This window comes from Octopus bimaculoides, chromosome 18 (assembly GCF_001194135.2).
Source record: "Octopus bimaculoides isolate UCB-OBI-ISO-001 chromosome 18, ASM119413v2, whole genome shotgun sequence".
NCBI classification, from domain to species: Eukaryota; Metazoa; Mollusca; class Cephalopoda; order Octopoda; family Octopodidae; genus Octopus; species Octopus bimaculoides.
The window spans coordinates 39,564,898-39,572,005 of record NC_068998.1 but is presented as its reverse complement, the minus strand read 5'-3'; the positions used below and the strand labels follow the sequence as shown (position 1 = coordinate 39,572,005).

General features: G+C 36.9%; 1 protein-coding gene across 5 annotated transcripts in view; it reads left to right on the top strand.

Moving 5' to 3' along the window:
* Positions 1-7,108, top strand: part of LOC106884072 (band 4.1-like protein 5) — a 233,425-nt gene that overhangs the window by 188,946 nt on the left and 37,371 nt on the right. The window lies entirely within an intron of this gene.

The window sequence follows — 7,108 nt, the reverse complement described above, 5'->3', positions numbered from 1 at the left end:
TTAAGTGGAAAAAGACATAACTCGAAATGATGTTAGGTATGCTTTTATATATATATACATATATATATACACACACACACACACACACACACACACACACACACACACACACACACACACACACGGGTGTTTGGAAATTGTTCCTCTTTTTTTATTTTTTCCTTTTTCCTATTGACTGTTCTGGTTGTACAGTGACTCCCTTAGGGACTTCTGTTTTATGTGTGTCACACAAATATGTGATCCCTAAACAGTATGTTGTTGATATAATTGCTTTGACCCTGGTGTTGTCTCTATAAACATTGCTGAACTGTTTTGTTTGTTTTATAAGGAAGATGGTAGTTGTGTTGGTGGTGAAGATAAAGTTAATGTTATTGATGGTAATGCCATCGTTGTTGGTGGTGATAGCATTAGTGGTGTTGATGGTTATAATAATCATTGGTGGTAGTAATTCTTTCTACTATAGTTACAAGGCCTGAAATTCTGGGGATGTTGCTAGTCAATTACATCAACGCCTGTGCTCAACAGGTACTTATTTTATTGACCCTGAAAAAATTAAAGGCAAAGTCAACCTTGGTAGAATTTGAACTCAGAACTTTAAGACAGATGAAATGTTGCTAAGCATTTTGCCTGGCTTGCTAATGATTCTGCTTGCTCACTGCCTTTTTTGGTGGCCGTGATGATATTCGTGGCGTAAATGGTGATAATGTTGTTAATGGTGATATTAGTACTTTTCATAATAATGTTCTTTGTTGAATGTGATAATGTTAGTGGTGTTGATGATAATACTGTTGGTGGTGGCAATAATGCTATAATAGTCGTAACATTAATTTATGATAGTCAGGCATCTAGATGTCTAGACGCCTGATGAGTTAGGCTCATTCTACAAGCCTATGAAACTTTTAAGTTGCATAGAGCTGAGTCTGACTGTTACTAAATAATATATGTAACTCTTACCAAATGTGCTGAGTGTCACATTCTTTTGTTTGTCCACTCACTCTTTGCGTGTGTGTGTATTTGTGCATATATATAAAATCTTATTTTAGTGCACAGAACTTGAAAGTCCATTTGCATTCCCTCCTGCCAGTACTTGAGTACTTCTTAAAATATATATGTGCTGGTGACACATAAAAAGCACCATTGAAGCTGATGCCAGTGCCGCCTGACTGGCACCTGCGCCGGTGGCATGTAAAAAGCACTCACTGCACTCTCAGAGTGGTTGGCATTAGGAAGGGCATCAGGCTGTAGAAACCTTACCAAATCAGATTGGGGCCTGATGCAGCCTCCTAGCTAACCAGTCAAACCATCCAGCCCATGCAAACATGGAAAGCAGACATTAAACAATGATGATGATCTCTCTCACACACACATATGTGTGTGTGTGTGTGTGTGTGTGTTTATGTATATATATGTATATATACACATACATATGCACACGTATGTGTGTGTATACATACATACACAAACAGATACATATGTATGTGTGTGTGTATATATATATATATATATATATGTACATATATATATAAAATCACATACAATATATATCTACATACATATACACACAGATGTATGTACACACATGCACACAGCCCTTAAGCAGATCCCCCCACCCTCCCACAACCCCACCCCACCCCACCTTATCTACTTTCTCTGATAAACACCTCGTTGCAAAACATGGGTATGCAGACAACAAATCAACTGTAATTTACTTCTTGGGAGTCGTCGTGCCGATTCTTCTATTTGTCTCGCAGGCACCACCACATTAGCGCCGTCACCTGTCTCCCATTTCCCCAGCCTCCCGACACTCACACCTCCACCCACCATTGCCCTTGGATGGTTTATAAAACCCTCTTGTATCTTTGTTTGTCTAAACACGCTGTACAGCTGTTAGTATCAGACATAACTTCTAGAACACTCTATATCCACCATATAACACTGCAGCCGCCATGCAATTATTGATAAATAAATTTTGCCATTTGCTAATGTTAGTTCAAACTTCAACAGATGTACCAAATTTGTTTATGCCAGAAAGCTTTAGAAACTAAATTCTTTTTGACTTTATTTCATATTTATTTTTTTAACTTTTTGCAAGAATTATTGTTTAGTCATTTTTGTTTTTCTTCATACCTTTTAGATATTTTGTTAACCCTTTTCATAACAACATATCTAAACCTGCAGTGCCATGTAAAAAGTGCTAGTGCTACATAAAAAAGCCCTGGTGCTAGTGTCTCATACAAAAGAACTAGTATTGGTGTCATGTAAAAACGGCACTGGCAGTGGTGAAAAAGCATTGGTAATGGTACCACGTAAAAAGTACTGGTGATGGTACTATATGAAAAAGTACTGGTGATGGTGTTATGTAAAAAAACACCCAGTACACTTCGTAAAGTGGTTGGCACTAGGAAGGGCATCCAGCTGTAGAAACCAAGCCAAAACAAACTATGGAACCTGGTGTGGCCCCCTGGCCTTGCCAGCTCCTATCAAGCCATCCAACCCATGCCAGTATGGAAAACGGGCATTAAATGATGATGAGGATGATACCTGAGATCACCCATCTCTGATTTTACAATAGAAGATCTCACATTTTGAAGAGTTCTTCATTACTATTATTATCATAATTTTACGTCCATTTTCTATGCTAGTATTGGTTACACGGATTATTATGGTTTGAGTGAGTTCCTATTCAAATTACTGCTCTCCTAAGTATTGTTGGGGGATCATTCATTGCTTGTCTATTTCATTTTTGGTATGGTTTCTATGGCTTGATGCCCTACCAAACACCAACCACCATACAGAGTGTACTGGGTGAATTTTATCACTGGGTGCATTAGCACTAGACAAGTTGTCATATCCTTGAAACCAACTTAATGAAGAAGGTGGTCACTTAAGATTTTAGCATTTAAGCCAGCCATATGCAGCCCAAATATTCTACCAGTTTTATCTTTGAGCCAACCTGATCTGGCCTCTCACATCTATCATACAATGCCATTCTGAAAATAAACAATCATATCATCAATGTCTCAAAACTAAATAATGATGCATGATTAATTAAAAACTATATGAATAGATAAGCATTACATTGACAGAAGGTATGTGGCTCAGTATGTGCCAGGCTCACAATCACCTGGTAATGAGTTTGACTCCTGGACTGGGTTGTGTGTTGTGTTCTTGAGCAAGACACTTTATTTCACGTTGCTCCATGTCAGCAAGAATGTTCTTCAGAGCTAACCCTTTTCTGCAAGTATTTGATAACACCACGATGCTAAATTTTGTTCATTTTCAAGAGAAATCACTACTAGTTACTTTCAAAGTGTTCTTTGAACAGTCAGATGTAGATTTACCTGGAAAGAAACAATGCAGTTATTAATAAGATGAGATGAAATTAATGCCTGCAAAATTTTCGAAGTTCTAGTGTCACTCCTTCACAGTTAGCCTATGAAGTTTTAAACGCACCCTTGTATTATGTTAAATGGGTTGTTTCTTGGAAAGGACACGAATGGTGTCTTATTGGTGCTATATTTTGATGAAGTGGACTTACACCACTGCCACCACCTCTACTACTGCTACCACTACCACCAATTCTACTACTACTACTACTACTACTACTACTACTACTACTACTACTACTACTACTACTGCAGCTGCTATTCTTTTTTTTTTTTCTTTTGGTAGGTGTAGTTAAGGAGAGTAAAAAAAAATACCATTCATCAAAGACATGTAACTAATTTAGCTCTGGTTTCATAACATTAGCAGAAATGAGGTAAATCAACCCCTGGATAAGAAGTCCATTTATCATGAATGACAGTGACATTCACACAAGACCTGATATTTATTTTCTCACAAATCTTTGTCGAATTAGTTATTGCCCAAATATACAACCAAATGACGGGATTTGAAACCTTCATCCTTGAATTTGTAAGCCAATATATGTTCCACTTCACCACTTTACCTCTGATTTATGTAACTTTCTACCAACTTTCTACCATTTCATACAATTTTCTTTTGCAATGTTTTCTTTCATTTCATGGAATATTTGTTTATTCTTTAATATATATTTTCTTATTGAGTTTTATTGAAAAGAGCAAAAAAAAGTATTTTTCAATATGGTGAAGCTTAACACCTGATCATTAATTACCTCATCTTTAAAATGTTTAGTTGTTTTCTAGATGAAATGTATTATTGTTATGTTATTTCACTTATAAATCGACTACTGGATTTTCTGTTAGTCTTTTATTTCGTATAGTCTTCTTTTAGGTTTTATCTTAGGTAACAGTTTTACTTTTGAGCTGTTAACTCAGTTAATCCTTTAACATTCAAATTACTCTGTCGAGCATAATGCTTATTTATTCGTATTGTTTTGAATTAATCAACCATTATCTTGTAGCTTCAGGATTTTGAAGAAGCAACAGTTTATTTTTAGAACGACATTGCTGGGTAGGTGTGAGAGGCTGGATGTGGCCAGTTTCAACAACATAAGACAAGTAGAATATTTGGACCAGATATGGTCAGTTCAAATGCTAAAGGGTTAACAGTCTTTCTTTTGAGCTGTTACCTTAGCTAACAGACTTTCTTAGGGGCTGTTTCCTGAACTACCTGTCACTTTATTATAGAGATGAGTCTCTCTATTATAATGTTACCACAGATAAGTCTCTCTGTTATAGTGTTATCTCAGGTCTCTCTATTGTCCTTTAAGCAACTGCAGACAATGCTCACAATGCTACACAGAGTATTTCCATCTCCAATTTAACTTCTGTAGATCCTCAGTTTTATGTTGTGTGTTTTTGACAATGCTGTCAATGTAATTGAGTTACTTTGTCCTCTATCAGGATGCAGAAGTCTCCAAAATATAGCATTTGATATGATTTGGTGTTCAGCTCTATAACAGTTGCCAGCAAAGCCCACCCTGTGTGAACAACAATCATAGAGCTGGGTGGACTGTGTCCATAAGTTTTCTCTTTGGTCTTGTACTCATGCTTTGAGATATTTTGAGTCCTCATGAAATAGTATATACATGGCACATAAAAGCACCCACTACACTCTTGGAGTGGTTGGTGTTAGGAAGGGCATCCGGCTGTAGAAACTCTGCCAAATCAGATTGGAGCCTGGTGTAGCCATCTGGTTCACCAGTCCTCAGTCAAATCGTCCAACCCATGCTAGCATGGAAAGCAGATGTTAGATGATGATGATGATGCCATGAAAGCAATCTTGAAACTCATTCATGTGAAGAGAAGCTCACACTTTGTAATAGAGTATTACTTCAACTCCCAATCTCTTTATCGTAATGTTAACTCAGTCTTTCTGTTGTAATGTTACGTCAACTGCCAACCACTCTCTTAATGTTACCTTAACTAACAGTTTCTCTATTATAATGTAAATTCAACTACCAGTCTTCTTATTGCAGTGTTAACCCAACTCATAGTGTTACCTCAACAGTTAGCCTCTCTCTTACACTGGTACTTCAGCTAACAGTCCCTGTTATAGTGGTACTGCCACTTCTCTCTTAAAACGTCACCTTAACTAACAGTTCCTTTACTACAGCACTACCTAAGGTTTATTACTACAATGTAGGATGATAGATTGCATAAGTTATCTTAACACTACCACCACCACTACCAAAGGTTTACCTGAACTACAGTAACTACAATAGAGTTATTTTCAACCATAAAACTACTGACAGATTACATCACACCCCATAGTTGCTTTAACACTGCTGTAGATTGGAAATGTCACTGCCACGCCCATTCATAAAATTTGATCAAATTACTCCTGGTGCCAAGGAATCAATGATTCCACTTGAGATGGAACCTGCAGTTATTTTGGCAGCCACAGAAAAGAATATTTTCTTCTTTAACAGCATTTTTATTCTTTTTCCCTATTATCATATTGCTTCTCTCTTTTATCCTTTTTCCTCTCTCTTTTTTTGCTCACTGCTTCTTCTGCCTTCTATTCTCCTCCTCTGCATTCTTCTTCTTCTTCTTCTTCTTCTTCTTCTTCCATTCATTCACAACAACAGTGAAGAAAACAAAGTTTTGTGTCTCCTCCACCACCAACCCTGTATATTCATACCCAAACTTTCTAGACTGTAGGTATATAGATAAGAGATAAAGAACCCCTATAAGAACCCCTACAGTAGTGCACCAGTGTATCTGCAGTATACCATTTCTAAACCACTGATTTAAGCCGTACTGACTATATTTCATAACCTTTTCCATCTCTATCAGTTGTTCGTTTTAAGTGTGGTGTCTGCTCTTTATAACAGCACATAACAAAGAAAGACAGTATGTTTCTTTTTAACGATTGCTATGTTTAGTGAAATATGAGAGTTGTACAGTCTGTAAGAGTTTTTATTAAGTATTATAAATGTTACATCAATTATCTTGCTTCTAAAACGTAATAGAATAGTGTAATAGTTTTTTAAAAAGCCTTTGCAGTGCAAGTTCAGGAATAAACTGTGAACAGAAGCACACCCAATGGTTTTTTGTGCGTGTGTGTCTGTCTGTCTTTTATCATTTACTTGTTTCAGTATTTGGACTGCGCCCATGCTGGAGCACAACCTTAAAGTGTTTAGTCAAACAAATTGTCCCCAGTACTCGTTTTTAAACCTGATACTTATTCTGTTAGTCTCTTTTGCTGAACCTCTAAGTTATAGACCTATAAACAAACCAACACATCAAGCAATGGTGGGGGACAAACACAAAGACACACACACATACAACAGGCTTCTTTCAGTTTCCATCTATCAAATCCACCTCACAGGGCCTTGACTAGCCTGAGGCTATAGCAGAAAACACTTGCCCAAGGTACTGTACTTTGAGACTGAACCAAAAATCACACAGTCGAGAAGCCTGCTCCTTAACCACACTGCCACACCTGCATATATGTTATTTACCTTTTGAGTATACACCGTGTAGTAAGTTGTTTAAAGCCTGTTCACTGCATTTGTCTACCTGGTGACATCAACAGTGTAAATATAAATACCACTGGATTTACTTCAGGAATTCCTTCATGTCTGTTGAGTTTATAATATATGAGAGAAAGAGAAAGAAATGGAATTCACAAAACAATCAAATCTTGTGAACTCCATTTTTTTTCTCTTTCTCTCATATGT